At 42.0% G+C, this 18,475-nt stretch overlaps 1 long non-coding RNA gene across 3 annotated transcripts in view; it reads right to left on the bottom strand.

Annotated features, from left to right (window-relative positions):
• The window catches only part of LOC128850398 (uncharacterized), a 106,922-nt gene that overhangs the window by 13,399 nt on the left and 75,048 nt on the right, over window positions 1-18,475 (bottom strand). The window contains exon 5 of one of the 3 annotated variants that reach the window (XR_008447809.1): window positions 6,635-7,526. The exons of the other annotated variants lie outside the window; for them this stretch is intronic. This is a non-coding gene — a long non-coding RNA (uncharacterized LOC128850398). Of the gene's footprint in view, window positions 1-6,634; window positions 7,527-18,475 lie in introns of those variants that run through there. 3 annotated transcript variants of the gene reach the window in all.

Below are 18,475 nucleotides of genomic sequence, written 5' to 3'. Positions count from 1 at the left end.
TCTCTGCTAACAGCTTGTTGCGTTAACATTCACCCCTCATTACATCCACAGACACTCACAACAGCATGCTGAGTACAGAAAAGACTTGTATATGGGTTTGACTCACTTCAGCTGTTAAGTGTTAGACTCGCTTTTCAAATTAAGGCAGGCAGTCCAGTCCTACTCTCATTAAGCTTAATGATAAATTAAACATTGATTTCAAAGGAAGCAGCTCTGGACTTCCATGGAACATGAAATCTAAGATAAAAAAATTTTGATCAAGTAAGGCTTTTGTTCTCTCCTTCCAGTCTGTGCATGCATGCGTGGGTATAAGGTAAGTTGTACTATACTTGTCACTGTGGACAGAAAATGATGCACATCGACCTTCTGGTTTGATTTCACTGCATTCTTTGTAAGTGTTCGATAACATATTAAAAGATCCTGGACCACATTCACTACCCATGTAACAGGTGGAAAACCAATGACTTCCAAAGAAATGTTCTAGCACAATTTTGTCCAGATGAGGATACAGACTGTGTGGCATGTTGCACTACAACAACCAAAGGACATTGTTGTCCTTAAAACAATGCTTTTTAAGGTATAGGATTAATTTTGTTTGAAGCAATACATCTTTTTACAGAGTCACAGATTGACCAAGCTGGCAGCAACTTCTAGAGATTGTCTGGTCCATCTTCTCTGCTCAAGCAGGGCCATCTGAAGTTGGCTGCCCAGAATCATGTTCAGATGGTTTTGCTCTCTTTAGGTATTTATACACGCCGATAAGATGTTCCCTTTAAGATGTTCCCTTTGGGTGCATGTACTTCACTGAACATCTTTCTGTGCAGATGATGTGTGATGCTTTCGTTGCTTAGTATTTCCTAGCAAGACAGTGCTAACACCTACAGATACAGACTTGAAAATTAAATTAGAAAAAGAGCAACTAAGTTGTGGATTGTAACTCCAAACATCTTAACTGTAGATATTTCAACACTGCAATCTGAGTAAAAAGATTAATTTACAGGATATCGTCAAAAAAACCAACCCTGAAGTGCTACCATTTTTTGTGAAGAATTTACTCTCAGTTATCATAAGCCTGGAAAAAGCAAACCGGTCCATTCCTATTTTTTTCTTACACCAATTATGTTAAAGGAAATACATGCTCATGTAAGAGCCAAGACCTGATTTATGCGCTAATTTCTGTTATGTCAAAGAGTAATGTAGTATTTGAGGGTCCAGTCCAACCTTCCAATGCATGAATGGAATTTTTGTTCGAAGTCAAGATACTGCTTTTGGATGCCTGTTTATGAGCAGGCTCAGAGACACTGCCCATTCCAAGGGATTCTCCAGAACAAAAGACATTGCAACTGACATGGGGGCTTTCTGACTTTCCATCAGTTTTCCTACATGCTTAAAGCTGGTCCCTGTACATCCATCGCAAATAGCATGACAAATGTATGCCTTGTTCTTGGGTTCTGACAGCAGAGGGAATCAAGGCCGAGTGGTGTAAAGTGTTCGTAGGATTTCTTTCCTGGCCTCTGCCTCTTCTGTCAGTCCCATTAGGCTGTATTGCCTGGAAATGTCAAAGTGATGCAAGTTTGCCCCCTCGCCCCCCTCCCCCCCTAATCTTGGCAAACAACCTCTGCAGCTACTGTTAGAGCTCTCAGAGGTCCTCTTTCCAGGCATGAGTGTTCAGTTACTTAATTGGAGATATTTTAACTACACTATCAGACCGAAAGGGGAAAGCCCACAAGAGAACCCAGGGGTGTGTATAGCTTGCAAACAGAGCCTAGGTAATGCAGTTCTACAGGGCAATCAGTGCAATGGTTTAACACCTTGCTAGTACAAACAGGCTGAGAATTGTTCACAAAACTTTAATGTGCAAACAGTGAATGTAAAGTAAGGCTAAAACTGGCAGATAAAGCTTCTTTCTTGAACTGAGCAGCTGCTCCACTGCTGCTACGCTCAATCCAGCCTCCTCTCACACTTTCTGCTCCCAGGAGTCCATCCATCTGCCATCCTTGGTGGCCCCGAGGGCTTTGTAGCTCTCAGTCCCAAAGAGGGCACCAAAGAACATCGCATTTGTGTAGCTCCCAGGCCTGCTCATCCTGGTTGACAAAGTAACCAGCATTTTAGAAGAAAAAAATAACCATAACAGAGTCGAGAGCATTCAAAGGTCAGGCACAGGAACTCAAAAACGAGAAGAAAACTAAACCCTGAATTGCTAAAGCCTGAGCAGTGTGTCTTCCTTAAACACCAGACAGCACACACAGAAGCAGCCTTTGAGGCTCACAGGGTTCATCCCAGGAAACATCTAATTATCATAACAAGAAACAAAGCGAGTTGGTTTTTTTTCTCCTGAAGCAATAATGAGACAGGGGACATATAGTACATGTCACCTGTTAGAGGCGAGTGAAAGCTGAATCCTGAAATCACCACTTCTAACTCATTTTCAGAGCTTAGCAGGGCTAAGCCCAGTTTGTCATCCCTTCCCTAGCAGCTGTCATCTGATGTTTTCCTTCAGTTGTTGTCTAGAAATATATTATATTTCTGTCAACTGCTGTCATGTTTTGTGTCCTAAGGTCATAGTATTCTGTTGTCACTTATGATACAAAAATATAATCTTCACCACAACTGTCTCATAAGACAAAATTTTTGCTGGCTAACAAGGGCCAGTGTATGATATAACATCCTTGGCATAATGACACTACTCCCACAGATGAAAGCTTCTAGGAGGTCTTATTATGTTGCAAATCCTATGGACTGTACAATAAACATAGAGTATATTAAAATGCAATAGTTTTCATAAATTACTAGGTACAGAGATATCAAATATGTGAAGTTGATGAGCACCTTAGACAATCAACTAATATTGTTTCTGTAACTGCTGCTTTGTGCGTTATTTTCTATGTCATTTTATTGATCAATTTCCATTTGTAGTATAACCCCCCTCCCATAGTATAACCTTAATTTGACTCTTTAAGCTCTTTACTGATATTGTTCTGATAGACAGGAAAAAAATCACAGTAATTTGTAGAGGATGTTTGAAATGCCGAGGGCCAGAAATTGAAGGCAAAAAATCTAATTATTTTGGATCTGGACACAATTCTATTACCACTGAAGTTTCTTCAGAATAATTTGCATCGAAGGCTAGAAGAAATCCTATGTGCAGGTATAAAAATCTCTGAATGCCTATATGGAAGAAATGTCTTTTTTTCTATTCAAATGTCATTCCACTTGTGCTGTAGCCTTGTGCTACTGCTAACCAGCAAGTCTCACTGCATTTCTCTTTAAATCAAATGAAAATAAATGATGTGGCCTCCAATGCACACCAAAGGAGGAAACCGAGTAGCTTCAGGGAGTATTTGATTCAAATATAAGAATGCGGCCAATTTCAAGAATTTATTTATCTTGGGCCTGGTCCTGACACCTAGGGAAGCTTTCGGTTTGCTGTCACAGCGACCTGCAAATCTCCTGTTCAAAACCAAAGCAGAGCAAGTTAATTTCCTTTACTCTTGTTAGGCGGTTGCTTTGCTACACTATGAAAACTAGAAGAGAATAGCGGAACAGGAGGTTGTTACCATTTGCTTCTTCTGGTGCAAGGACTCAGGCGACTGTCTGAGACCTGGTCGTTTGATTGTATAACAAATTGCAGCTGTTAGGTTTTGAAATCTCTGCAGAAAACACTCTATCTCCTTCCTCTAGCAGCATGTTTCTCATAGACGCTAAAGACCTGACCCCTGCAAGGCTGAACGAATGAGTTGATTCATGTGCGACTGCAGACTCCCAGACAGCAAAGCAGGGAGCCTGTCCCGTGCACCTGCTGCTTTTGTGCTGGTGTAGCTCCACGACAAGGATCGCCCCTTTCTCTTCTTTGTGCCAGCAGGAGCCAGTGAAAACTCAGGCCTGACACACCTACCGCCTCATATACCAGGCCAAATACTGTTAATTACATTAATCAAAGAATCCACTTGGAGTGCAGGGTGATGTTTTGACATTGAGGAGATGAGGAAGCTGTTTAATATTCAGGCTGCCATCCCACAGTCCCTCCTTACTCTCAGAAATCCTTGAGTGTGAGCTTCAGTTTGATCACACAATGTGTTACATGAACATATGTGTTCTGCTGTACAGACTATGAAGTTTGTATTTAAACAGGATGGGTGTGTTGGACCTCCCCTTCTTACTTACAGTAGCCACTGAAGTTGAAGACCTGCTTATGCAAGCAGTCTGCAGATACCCAGGGGGAAGTTGAGGTACAGACAGCTGTAGAGCCTGTTCAGTTTGTTGGCAATAAAGTAGTTTTTTACTCTCTCAGATGAAGGTTTTTTTCATGATTCTCTTCTGACCTCTGGTATTGTGATGCCATGATTTCCTGGTGAAAGATAGGGGAGAGCAGAACTGGGTCTAGCTGTCTCTGCAACTAGACACATCTGACCTAATTATTCCAGGCATTTGTGCATCTTGAAGCTCTACAGGTCACAAGTGGTTAGTAATACAGTGTACAAATGAAACTGGCTCTCTATCCCCTTATTGTTCTGCAGGCAGCTCTTACCATGGCATCTCCATTCTCTCACTCTTTCACAGCACACACCCTAGTCTGTGTCCGCTGTACCCCCTCTCACGCTGTGTTTTGGTGCTTTCTTTTTGCATGGCTACTTTTAAAATGCTTAGAAACACAGAATAATTTCCCCTCTATTTTATTTTCACAGCCTTCTCACTGTCTGCTGCTATAGCTGTTAAAATAACTCTGTTGCGAAAGTAATTCTTTTGAGCTGTGGGATGTGACAAAATGCTTTCTTCGTCACTTTCCACAGTTAATCATCAGTCCTGAATAACTGGGGAGGTCTCAGATGACTGGAGACTTGCCAATGTGATGACCGTCTATAGGAAGAGCTGGAAGGAGGGTCAAGGGAACTATAGGACTGTCAGCCCAACCTTGGTACCAGGGAAGGTTATGGAGCAGTTCATCTAAAACACGTTCAACAGGCAAGTGCAGGTCAGACAGGGGATTAGGCTCAGCCAGCACGGATTGAAGAAGGGCAGGTCCAGCTTGACCAACCTGATCTAATCCTACAATCGACCCATCGGACAGAAGTGCTGTGGTTGTTGTTTACCTGGACTTCATTAAGGCCTTTGACACTGTCTCCCATAGCATTCCAGAGAACGTGGCTGCTCATGGCTTAAGCAGCTGTATTATTTGCTGGGTGAAAATCTGGCTGCATAGCCCAGCGCAGAGACTTGTAGTGAACAGAAAATCCAGTTGGTGGCCAAACACAAGCAATGTTCTCCGGGGCTCAGTGTTTGGGCCAGTCTTGTTTTATACCCTTATCAGTGATTTGGATGAAGGGATTGAGTGCACCCCTCAGTAAGTTTGCAGATGACATCAACTTGGGCTGGAATCAGAAGAGAATTTGTCAAGTTTCCACTTAACTAGTAAGACTAAACTATCAAGTGAAGAACGAAATGTTGGGACTGGCTACCAAGTTAAGAACAAGCAATTGTGATACCCATTCAGCAGCCCAACTCCTCATACTCCCCTCTCTAGAACACTGCTGCAGAGTCACTCTCCAGTCTGTGGTGGCCATTTCACCCCCCTCATCTTCATGTTGTCCCAGCCTGTGGAAAAGTACTAGTGTCAGCTGCCATTCCACAACATCCCTTCTGCTCCCCGTGCTGTTCTCCATCTCTCAGTTTGCTGTGCTAGTATGCTCAACGCACTTTCAGATATCATTTTTCTTCCTAGAAACTGTGTTTGTGGACCCCTTTCCAGGTGAACTCTGGAAGCAAAATGGGGATTATATGGCAAGTCCCTCACCCAGTTCACTCCCTCCTATCTCCATGAAAAGCAAGTGTGAAGCAGCTGCGGACCAAAGCTAGGAATTACCTTCTGTTTTGTGCTTTCTTTAATAATTGCTTTGTGATCAGTACAGGCTTCGTGATCTAATTTTTTGTTTGTTTGTTTTGTCTTGGTCTCATTTCCTAATACCAACAGTTGCCCACCTTTTCTGTGTCTGAAAAAACTGGCAGTGTCCACAGAAGAATTTATCTGCCTTCTTCATGGATTTCAACTTTTTTTTTTTCTTTTCTTTCTTCTTCCGCCCCACATTATTTTTACTGTCTTTGTTTTATCATTCTGGTTTTTTTACTTCCCAGCTTTCAACCCCTGCAACCACCTTCCCAGTCATCACATTGCTAGCTCATCACCACACCATGTCTTGAAGTTATTGTGTCCTGAAAATGGCAATACTCAGAACTAAGAAATCGCAGGAGAATTCCAATGGTTGGTTTGTTTATTTATGCAACTGAAGTTTAAGTGTCTGATAAAAATGCTGCTGTAAAAGCATTGAAGTTCTCATCTCGGCTAGGGCTCAAAACCATAAAAACTCAGGGAATATACATACGTATTTTTAAAAAATCTGGTGGAAAATTAGTTTGTTTAGGACCTGACCTAAGTTTTGTATGTGGGTCCAACAGTGTTATATAAAACAAAGAGATCATTTTTTCTTCACCTTGTTTTCCATGTCAAGATCTTCAGATTATTTTAGTTCAGTTTCAGTTCAAAGTGTCTAAACAAAGACAAGGATGAACTGAAAGTGAACTAAAATAATCTGAAGATCTTGACGTGAAGAACAATGTAGACTTTTTAGGATATAATTAATAAATGCCACAGAGTCACAATACACATCTGAAAAGTTTCTGGATTCATTCCCCTCTGTCTCTTTTCCTCTCATTTCTGTCCTTGTGTCCCAGAGGCAGACAACTCCAAATTGAGATTTTCAAAGCAATGCAGAGGATTGATTTTAAAGGCAGATGCATGGCCAATCCCATACATTGCTTTCAGATCTCAACCACCACAGTAACTGTCTGGAAAAGGCTGCAGCTTTAATCTGGGAGCCATTGCATTTGCCTACTAAGCACTTATTTCAGCACAGATGTATGAGTACTTGTAGCCCAGGAAGGCTGGAGACCTACTAGAGACAGGGCTCCTGTGGGTCTGGCTGCAGTATCACTGCACCTCTCTGAAAAGCACTTTGGCTACAGCTGGGGAAAGCCCCTACCTATTCTGTTAGGCTTTGGGCTGGATGGCATGCACTCTAAGTCTGTGTGTGTGCATCAGGGCAGACACCACAGTTGCTGTTAAAGGACGGTCTATGATGGGCCTTGTAGACGTCCCAAAGCACCTAAAGCAGTCTGAGTCCCCAAAGAGCTCTGTTTTTTTCCCACCATAGATCTCTGCACTGGGCTGCTGGTCCAGGCCACCACACACTGTAGCAAGTCTGCTCAAGCAGCCCGTGCACCCCTTTGGCTCCTGGCCGCTCTCCTGCCTCAACTTGGGCAGCAGCGCCTTCAACTGACCCGTGCAGGTCCCACCATGACCTGCCCCTCTCCCAGTTAGTGTCTGTTAGAGCTCAGGACCACCCTGAGTGGTCCTCTAAAAATGAGCCTTTGCTGTATTTTCCTTGGAGGATGTTTGTGGGTCCATGGAGAGTGCTTGTGTTGAGAGGAGGGCTCCGAGTCCTCACTTAGCTGCACGCCCTGGTGATTTAAACCTGCAAGGGAAAGTCACTGTTAGCAAAGCAGCAAGAGGGCTGTCTTGTGATGAAACAGGAGTTCCTGTTGCCTGTTATCATGTATGACGTTTAATTGTCAGTAATAATGTCATGAATCATAATTGTGCCTTTTATAGAGAGGTTTGTCTCGGATAGAGAAAAGCAAATAACGGTATTAACAGTAAGGATATTAAAGCATGCATAAATCTTGCTTTTGCGTTCCGACGAGTGTGCAGGTGTGAAGGGACACAAGGACAATCCAGGCTCCAGGACACGTGCCTGATTCCCAAGGGAAGGGCCATGAGACATTGATGGACAAAATGACTGGGGAAGGGCCTGCCTGGTGCTGCTGGCGTGACCACCCTCCCTCCTTGCTCATCCAGTGGCTGTGCCAATTGTAAGCAAGTTGGGCTCACCAGCTGGTGACCTGTTGGGATGTACACAGCCACTGGACAGAGTGCAGAACAACCAGGGGAGGGGGAAAATCTGGTGTCTGTTTCCTACTCAGCTCCCAGTGCTCAAGCATGCTTGTAAAATCATCAGTGTCCTTGAAGTTCCCAACTCCTCACTCAGATGTGTTTGAATTCTGCCAGAAGGCTGACAGTTGTTGCAGAAGAGGGATTATTAACAGGCAGAAACAGCTGGATCCCCCTTAGGACTAATTTCCTTAGATCCCCAGCTTAAAATACCCAATTTTCATCATCTGCACCTTTTAATAGATTAAAGGAAGTAACCATAAAGCCGTGACAGGTAAAGCACAATTGATTGCCTCAGCAACCTGCCTCCCCATGAAATGAAACGCTAGCCGCCCCAGACATGATCACAAAGCAGGTGTGGAGGCTTGGCCATGTCTTTCTTGCACATCTTTTCACTACTGAAAAAGTACTGAGGGGCCACAAATGATGCATACATTGGTGCAAGGACAAACAGCCCTACACAGCTTTATATTTTTTAGGGATTTTTTTTTTTTCTGGATTTGGTTCTTTTCCTGCAGACTTTTTTCAGCTGTATGAGTGTATGAGAGATGCTTCTCTTCCCTCACATACATCAGTCTTCCGTGTCTTCCCAGCTGTTGGGAGTTTTTGCATGAACGGAGCACAAGATACATAAGGTTCTATATCCAGTATTGCACAGACTGATTATCTGAGGAACAATTAACTTGCAAATGGCCTTTACCCCCTTAAAATATGTTTAAGAACAGGTAAATGAGTGTGTGAGTGATTTCCCATGAGCCTCAGTATAATCTTGAGATTTTTTTTTCTTGATAGATATCAGATGTGAATCAGGGAGACAAATGGGCATTCATCAAAGATATCTGTATTTAACTTGGATGTAATTATGCTAACCTAGAAGCAGAAATGGACAATCACCCAGCAGCTACCCTTTGTCTTGTTCAGGTGGCAGCAGATAACCATGACACAGTGCATTGTTTAGGAAATAGGGATTCAGAATGATCAACTCTAGCTTTATCTTCAGTATTTTTTTTTCTTTGTTGAGAGAGTCTACCTCAGAGTTTGGTGGAGGCGTGTAATCACTCACTGCAAGATAAGAAATTATTTTATGAGAACAAATGCAGGTTGCCATGGTTTCCAAAAGGCAGAAACTCCAAGGTCATTCCCTGAAGATTCTTCGTAACCAGACCCAGTAGTAAGGATACTCCCTCAACTCACTGAGTAACCCTCCCTTGCCTATAAATACAGTCCTCCCACCTCCACTGGTATGCAGCTCCCTGTGTAATCCACAATAAGGCTGATAAGAATACGATGTGAAAAACCTGCAATGTGCCTGAAAACAAACAAAAATCAAGCCTGGATTTACAAGCCTATGCGTTTTCCTGGCTGGCTGTTTTCTGACTGTTCTGCACATCTGACAGAAAACCCAACCCGCCCACTGTGTTTGCTGACTGGGGACCTGCAGGTGCAACTGCAAAACTTTCATCTGAATGAAATGCTAGAATATCCCTGCATGGAAGAGCTGACACATGGACAAGTAAGTGGAAAAAGCACCAAAGGAGGGACTATGCATTTGCAGTTACACTCGAAAAAAAATGTCAAAAGCTACATTTAATGGATTTCTCCTCTGGGTCTGAAGTAAAAAGGAAAATATGTTTCTTTCCATGACCGAGGTGTATGGCATCATTACTGCTGCTGAATGCCTCAGTACTGCCCTATGGGCTAGTGACTATAAAAAGAGACATCTTCAAACACGTGCAAAATCTAGCTCTGTGACCCTTTAGCATCCCACAAATATGCCAGCAACCTTTACACTGCTGAAATACTAATCTACCAACACAGTCATTAGATGAAGTCTCCACTTACAGTGGAGCTGTCAGGGCAAATTAATTAGCAGATAACACTATTCAGCCATTTGTTTAAAACCATGAATTTTCATTTTGGCATGAATTTATAGGGGATGGCATAAGCATTTTGTTCACGTTTGTACAAATACACAAAACTCTGTGCACATCATGGCATAACAAACTACAGTTTACTAAACTTGGCTCATGTGAGAAGAAAAGGTATCCCTCTCAGATGTGCTCAAATCTGTACTAGCGTAGCAAGCACAGTTCTTTGCAGAGTGGTGTGTATATATGGTGCCTCAGTTACCAGTGCCATGAAAAATATGACCCTTAAGTACTTGCTAATTTCCATTTCTGTCAATTTAAAAGCAAAAAAAAATGTAGCAAAGATTAGAAGTAACACAGAAAATAGCTATGTTTAGGTGATAGAAACAACATTTTGCAGTGGATCACTGACTGCACTGTGTGCACAACTACAACCCTGAACCTGCCAAGCTATCACCTGAGTAACAGAACATTTTGTGCAGAGGGAAAAATCTTTGTTGTTAAAGCACTGAAGAGTGTATAGGTTGCCAATGCAACAAACTCCTTTCTGATGAGATTTCTGGAGCCAGATAAGCAAGAATTCTGTGCATGGAACTAAACCTTCTGCCATTAGCTTATTATTCAAATCAGAAGAGGTCAATGCACAAGTTTATTACAGGGAAAGAGAACCACAGATGGAGGCTCAAGGGCTACATTTTAAAAAGGGTTTAAGGACCCAAGCTCTGTTTTAGTCTTGCTTTCAACACCTGAATTCCAAGCTACATTCCTAAACTTCAGCACAACTGCCATCTCTACCAGGAGTCTGTTACCTCCATGGCACCACAATTTTGCTGTAAAACTGCCTAAATGCACTGAGCCTTGTTTCTGCATTCATGTACTCTCTCCTCAGTGTAAACATGTCTTTAATTCACTAACACTTAACTATACTTGGGTATTGAGACACCTGCACCTGCCTCTGGGTCTTTGCAGGTTTTTATCAGAAGTGTAAATAGAAATTCCACAACTGGTATTCATCATCTGGTTCTGGAAAGGGAGTTGGTGTACCCAATAGCTGTGACCCTGACCTGAAAATCTGAACAACACCAGTGTGTGTTGGTCCACCCCTGACTCATTATCTGTCCTTGAAGGAATCATGTTGACCTCTCTGTACTCTGATTTTCCCAGCTCTGAAATACTGATTTTATGTTCCCACACTGAAGCTATGTTGTTGGAAAGTGCTAACAATTCCTCTGTGATCCCTTTGTGAAAAGCAAAGGGAATTCTTTTATGGGAGCTGAGATCCTGAACCCTTTTAATTTCCTCATGAATGTGTCTTTTGAGCTGTTTTATCTTTATTTTCAGGCTCAGGTCAAGATTGTTGAGTGTTTCAGATGGATGGGGTTTGACCTGTTTTATAGCCCAAATTTATTTTTGGTGGGAAAATCCATTTATTATGTATACATACTTTTGCTGAAAGTATGTATTCGTGACATATGTGCAGAAATTAGTATTCAAAAAAAAAGAAAAAGAAAAAATGAAACAATAAGCCTATTCAAAATATGTAACTGAGATAGTTTTAGTTTTACCTCTGTCTGTGGATGTGAAATACTTGAACATTTCCCTCCTGTCTAAAACCAAACAAATCAATATTGAAGACTAGACTGTTCAGCAGTACTATAGGCATTTACTTCATTTAGAAATCCTAAGGAACAAAGCATAATATCAGGTTGTCCATGTAATAAACCAATATATTTTTATGTTCTAAGTATACAGAAATGACTATTTCAGCATAAACTTTCCATACTTTAGCACAAACAAGTTTTTCTTCCTTAGGGAGTCTGCAGGGAGTCTGCGTTAGCCATTGTAATGATACCTGCTATGTCAGCAGAGTGGGTAATTTCCCTCCCTCTCTTAATGCACACATCTAAGGTGAAATTTCTGCAGTTTTCCCTTGCAACAGTTAAGATTCATATCAGTAACTTTTCCTATGTAAGGCTGTCCCACAGCCTGACACAAGCTGAGAAGGGGAGGAGCACATGCAGAGGCCATAACTGTAGTGTAATTCTGCTACTTAATGTTTAAAATACTGTTAGTCTGTCTCTGTCTTTCCCTTCCACCTTGTTCTACTCACTTTCTCATTTTCAAAGTTGTTATTTCCCCTTTCTTCATCATGTTTGCCTTCTTTTAGCTTTTTTTTCTTTTAAAAAGATATACATTTCACAACTTAATCTTTCCCTTTGATTAAATCTACTCACTGCAGTAGTCCCCCTTCCCAGTACATTCACGCACATGACCCAAGACACTCCCTGTGCCTTTATCTCTCTCAATTTTCACACCATATCTCCAGCTTTCCCCTCACATTGCCCTCAAGGCTGTTGACTCTCTTCTGCCTGCCCAGCAGAACCTCTCCTCTCTCCTCCAGACCCCCATCCTCTCTATTGATGCTTGATCACTCATAGGGAGACAGTTCATGGGAAGAAGACATTGAAGAAAACAGACGTACTCACAAGGCTCTCTTGTCTTCTCTGACTTTGGTATAACCCAGTCAGCTTTCTCCCACATCTCACCTGATCAAATGTTCGGCAGTTTTTCATTACCAATTACTTTTGTTGTGGTCTGAACTGATAAAGAGATGGGTTTGGTTCATTTAGAATTAAGCATGTGAGTGGTTTACTTTATCACTTATTTAAGTGACTGATGACACTTTAAGTCCAACACTCATATGAAATCCTGTTTGAGTATGCAACTGATTTTTTGCTGGGGAGGTTGAGAAGAAAGCAGTGATACGAAAAAGCAAAAATTACCCAACAAAATTCAATCAAGGAAAACCACCTTTCCAAAGCAAAAATTAAACCCAGTCAAGGTAAAGGTTCATGTGTATATATGCGTGTATACTTAGGAATAAGTAAGTTTTGCAAAAAGATGTAAAGAGTATTTACATACTTCTAATATTTCCCACCTTACCTCTGACCAGTCATCAGTTTCTTACCATATATACATGCTAATTTTCTTGTATAGATTACATTTGTTTGCTAAAACTACTCTACTGTCCTGTAAAATCCCTCAGTATGGCAGTTTCATGATTAAAAAGAAAATGTCTCCTGCAGTTTCTCAGTAAAAATAGCAGGCTACATCTCCCAGCACAGATTACAGGAAGTAAAAAAGATTCTCCCTCTTTCTCTCTCTCTAGCCACTCTGTCAACATGCACTACAGAAACAAATTCGTTTTTCTCCACCTCACTAATTTACTCTTGTTCTCCATGATGGAATAGAATTTTCCAGACGCAAATATCTTGAGCTCACCTTCAGGAGGGTTTTCTGATGTTGTCATTTGTCTCCTTTGGGTTACTAGATATTAAGTAATTTAGATGCCAGCATAATTCATACTTTCTCTGACCCTGCATTCCTCCCCTGGCAGTGGCTTTGCAGAGGTGTTTGCACGTGCAGGTACACACTGCATATGAAGAAGATGGTTTTGTGAATTTGTGTTGCATCAAGAGTAAAATCAAAGGGCATGAGACACCAGTTGTTCACCTCTTCTTGTAGGGGAAAGCTGGCAAAATGCCACGGAACGGTTTTGTACTAACAAATATCTTCTGGTGTAATAAATAGGGAAATATGTTTTCAGTTCCTGCTTCCTACAACAGAAAGACATATCATGTGGACCAAATCAAATCATATACAAAAACAAGGGAGGAGGAAAGAGCCAAGTCTCTCTGTTTTATGTTATCCTATAACAAAGGAGAAATTTCCTCATTTCTATTCAATAAATGTTAATTCAGATTAGTATACCATATTAATAAACTAATAAATCCCTTGAGTTACTAGTTTAATGTTTTCATCTTTGTTTCCAAACTACAGTTCTGTTCAACCCATCTGCAGGCGATTTTATAGCCAAAAGACAAAATGATTTTCTGATTCACACAGAATCTTTTCAGTAGCATCAGTAAAGAAGTCAGTGAGGTTACTTGGATGTAAAGCAAGAACAAGAAAGGAACCCATCTGTAGCTGTGTCTTGTTACAACTCATGTGACTCTTAGCCTGGTAAAGAAGGGTTGCTTCTGTGATGTGGGCCCTGAACACACCTGCAGAGATATGGAAATGTCTACTCTTCATTTGGCTGGATGACCTCACACCAGACCTTGAAAGCTTATTCTACCATTTTATCCCAGATGGTGAGTTTCTGAGATATTTTCAAGATTCACTCTTTCACTGGTGTTTCATCCAGCCATTGTTGCTTCCTCTAGTAGCTGGGTTTTCAAAATTATCCTCCCTGCCCTGTGGGCCATGGTATGCATAATTCTGGGGTCAGGATCTAGGAAGACGGCGGTTGAAGGGGAAGGAGTGTATGTTAACTCTCTGCTGTACTATTCCAGCTGCCTGGGCAGGTGCAAGGGCATGTGAACCTCTGGAAGGGAACTTGGCTGTGCCTGCCAGTGTTGAACTAATTACTGCCTGTGAGGTAAAAGAGTGGAGGGCCCAGATGCTGCCAGAGAGCGTTGGCAGGAGCAAAAGAAGAAAGCTGTAGAGTCAATACGAGCCTCTGGAGGATGATTAAAGACAGTGAAAAGACAATATTTAAAACCTGTAGATCTAGGGGCATATGAAACCTCCTGCTGGTTATGCAGGACTGCAGAGCTCAGGGAATCTCCAGGTTTTCCCAAGCAGGAGAATGGGACACCATTCAGGATGGTGGATGCTGACATCTCTGCCAACAGCAGCCAGAAGAAAGGAAAAGAAGCAGGAGACTGAGTAGAAGGTGTTTGGGAGAGGCTTGGGCAATGCTAGGGTTTGGATCACAGGTTGATCAGGGCTTTAGTGGTTTACAACTAGAAAGGGCAAACATAGTTATCAGTGCTAGTCATCTCCCCAACATGGATGTGGTCTTCAGGGACGCCTGTACTGCATGTTGCTTCTCTAAGCCAGGCAGTTGTAGGCAGCAGGGTCTCTAGAGAAACCAGGTGAAGAGGACTGCTGTCTGGTTCCCTCCTTTCTACATGTGTTTTTGGTACTGAACATGCCAAGAAAGGCTGCTAAGAATGACTCTGCCCTCTGGGTGCCTCCTGGGAATCCCACCCCACTGCCACATTCTGCTGCCCTGTGGCCTGTTCCCTAGACGTACAAAGCAGAGCTCATGGTCCGAACAATCTCCTCTTGTCTTGCCCTTCTACAAGCAGCTGTTCCCCTCTTGGCTTGCAGAGTACTTAAGCTGGCATTTATCATCGATAATAAAATAAGAAATGTGTCCACCTTGGCCTCTGTCCAGGATTTTGTCCAGTAGCAGTGAAGGGAACTCTGCTGGGTACGGCTGGAGGTCAGGCAGTGATGATGGGGAGAACGGCCATATTAAAAACACAAATCATACTGTATTCAGCTCCTTCAGTGCCTCTGTCTTCATGCCTGTATTTCTGAAAGGCCATAACCATCTTATTGTTTCCATCTCTACAGCAATTCCATTCTTTCTTCTGCTTTCTTTAGCACTTCAATGATCATCAAAGCTAGAAGCTATTTGGCCTTTAGTGCTCCCTTTGAAGCATTATTTGGTTAATGCTTCTCCAGAATTAGAGACATTGTGCTTGATTTTATATGGTTTGGGTTTTTTTCTCATTTGACATTCTTTCTTCTTAAACAAAGCCTCAACCTGAAATGCCAGAACTGGAAGGACACAAGGAACCGAGGCAAATGGAGATAGTAAGAGGCTTATGAAGCTGAAACAAAATCAAGCACTGATTGTGGTCATCCTGGTGGTCATCATTTTCTTGTTGCAAATAACAAATTTGCCCCCTGTAACTTTTCTGCTTTTCTTCTGTCTTCAGTCTTGCTACTTCAAAAGACAGTTGCCTATCATTGAATTAACTCAGAAGGTTTTCCTATTCCATAATTAATTTTTTTTTAACAAGACAGTGTATGTGTGTGTGTGTTACCAGGCCCAAAACAGGTAGTCTCCAGGTTAAGGAATTGAAAACTCAGGAAATTACAGCCTTTATTATTGAACCTTTCTTATAGCCTTTACCAGATGATTCTGTCTACTCTAACCTGCCAGAATATCTTGTGCAATCTTGACTCACCTACAGTTCACTGCTTTGTCTACAACCGTTGTCTCACTGCTGTCTAAAAAAGAAGCCAAATTTTCCAGAAAATTATGTATAATGTAATGAACATTCTTGCACAAATGATACAGAAATTGAGGCTTTCTGGGCTGAGTGTTGCTCTGAGGCTGAGTGTAAATACCAAACACTACTATGCATTCTTAATGGCTCAGGCAAACAAGGCTAGCACTTGCACCCATACAACCATTCCTGGTGATCCTTCAACTAATACGGGTGCTTTTTTTACATTAAAATCGCAAAGACAGTTCTCCAGGAAAGGGTCTATTCCCTTCTGTCCTCCCTGCCCAGGCTCCCTCCTAGTTCCTGTAATGACTGGATTAAGATATTAAGACTCTGAAGTGTCAGCAAAGTTGTCAAGCAGGCAATTTGGAATACATTGATGAATCATGATGTGAATAAAAACCGTTTAACTTAAAAACCCACATGCTGGGAATAGGGGAAAACAGACAGGAAGTCTGCTGTGCAATGAATCCATTCCAACGTGCTATCGCACAGAGAGAACTGTGTGCGTGTTTATCAGTTTCCTTGTAAGTATTAGGTCTGTTTAATTTAATATTCTGCTATGGCCTAATCTCTTCTAGAAGCCAACACTTGGTTCTACTTTGTTACTATTGATGAAATATAACCATTGCAGCAGTCTGGAACAAGGCGTGAACAAACAGCATGCCTGGAGGATAGGGACATTGCACCACAAGCCTGAAAGAATTACTAGTTCCCATAGAGAATTTGCTGAAGAGAAGCTCTGTGGCAGCCCTGTAGGTAGACTGGAGAGGCTGTCATTCAAAAGGCCATACCACAAAGTATCCTGCAAACTTATAGTTGCTTGGGTAAAGCTTTTCACCTACAACTGCAACACTGAAGTGTGTTGAAAGTTCTCAACAGTGTATAGGAGGAACCCTACTCCCTGTGGGACGGCAGCTCAATGCCCAATTGAAGTACAGCTCAGTTTCCTACAGCAAACCAGCTTTGCTCCAGCACCATGGGGAATTTGCCTCTAGCAGCTGAAGAGGACTGTTTTTTTTTCAGGGACTGATCTCAGTAAATTGAGCTTGTCTGATCAGTCTAAAAACCATGATTTTCTCAGAAAGAACATAACCTGAAAATGCAACTTTGCTGTAGTGAGCCCCATGTGCTGTTCTTGCATCTCTTGCAGTTTGAAGGAAGCAAGAGGTTTTGTAATGTATAGATCTACAATTTAACCATTACTTCACCAAAGACAGGCGTGTATTTACTTTTGTTTGCAAAGCATGTCCTTTTCTTTCAACTTTTTTTGTCTTTATAATAAGGATTGAAGGGGAAGTTCTGAGTTAGGCACTTAAAAATGTTTATTTCAGTATCAAGCTCACCATTGACACAAGCACATCACTCCATGGTTTTAGGGAGCTGTTGGTTTGTTGTGTGGTTTGGCATGTGTCTGGTTCCAAGCAGAGAAGCCCCAGTCTCCCTGGCTGTTGGTGGAAGCTGAGTTGAAACTAGCGGGTCTGCACAGTTTTTGTCTGAGTCTTGCTAGCCCTGTACTTGAGAACAGTTTTGGGTGCATTAGGAGTAGAGGAGGAGGGGAAAACACAGCCTGCCAATTTGATGCAGCTGTGCTGTGTAGGAGTCTGATTTGCCTTTGTGCAGACAAATTATGCAGCCAAGGAGTTTCTAGCTCTTGGCAAAGGCCGCTAAAGCATGGATAAGCTTCATATTTCTTTGCTCCCAGCAAGGACCAAGGAACAAATGCTCCATCTTCAGAAGCTGGAATAATCCAATGCAGAGGGGAGACCAAAGCCTGCCCATGAGGCTGACTCACAGATTGGAAGTTATTCTCCCTGAAAAAGGAGAGAAATCATGCAATTAACTCTCCTACAAGAACTGTACCCATTGCAGCTGACTAGTCTTTCTGCCTTGCGCAGGAGTCGTAAAGACTTTTTCACCCTGTTTCTAGTTCACCTGTGACTTGAACTAATACAAATCCTTCTAAGCACCTTCAGTAAACTTGTATTTTGCTAAATATTTGAGAGCGATGGCTAGCTCAATGAAGAACCTTCATCAAAATCTACCTCTCAAAGCCTGTGTATTTTGTCTGGAGTTAGCTCTTCCCTGAGAATACACTTGCTGTGCCTCCAATAAGCAGCACAGCTTGCAAGTTCAGGGTGTCATACAGTGGAGAGAAAAAACAGGTAGGTCTTGCATGCCAGAATGTGTTCTGCATAGCCTGCACTATGCTTCTGACAAAGGAAATACTGTACAGACTCTTAAAACCTTAAGGGTTATGGAAAAATACCTGTGGCCAAATCCAGAAGAATTCAGCCACTCTTGGAGTTTATTATAATCAGTTTGATCTGTTGCATCTACTTCATGGATCTGAGCACTGTACATAAGGCTAAAGTATGTGTCTTCTGTGCTAATCTCTAGATCGCAAAGGATAAATTAATCGCAGCACACCCACAGAGGACAAAACCTCTTTGGCTCCTTGCCAGCTGCAATTTGAATGTAGCTTGTTCTATCTGCAGGGATTTTTTTTTTTTTTT

Source organism: Cuculus canorus, chromosome Z (assembly GCF_017976375.1).
Source record: "Cuculus canorus isolate bCucCan1 chromosome Z, bCucCan1.pri, whole genome shotgun sequence".
Classification (NCBI taxonomy): domain Eukaryota; kingdom Metazoa; phylum Chordata; class Aves; order Cuculiformes; family Cuculidae; genus Cuculus; species Cuculus canorus.
The sequence above is the reverse complement of the archived record's forward strand: the minus strand, read 5'-3'. Positions and strand labels throughout refer to the sequence as shown.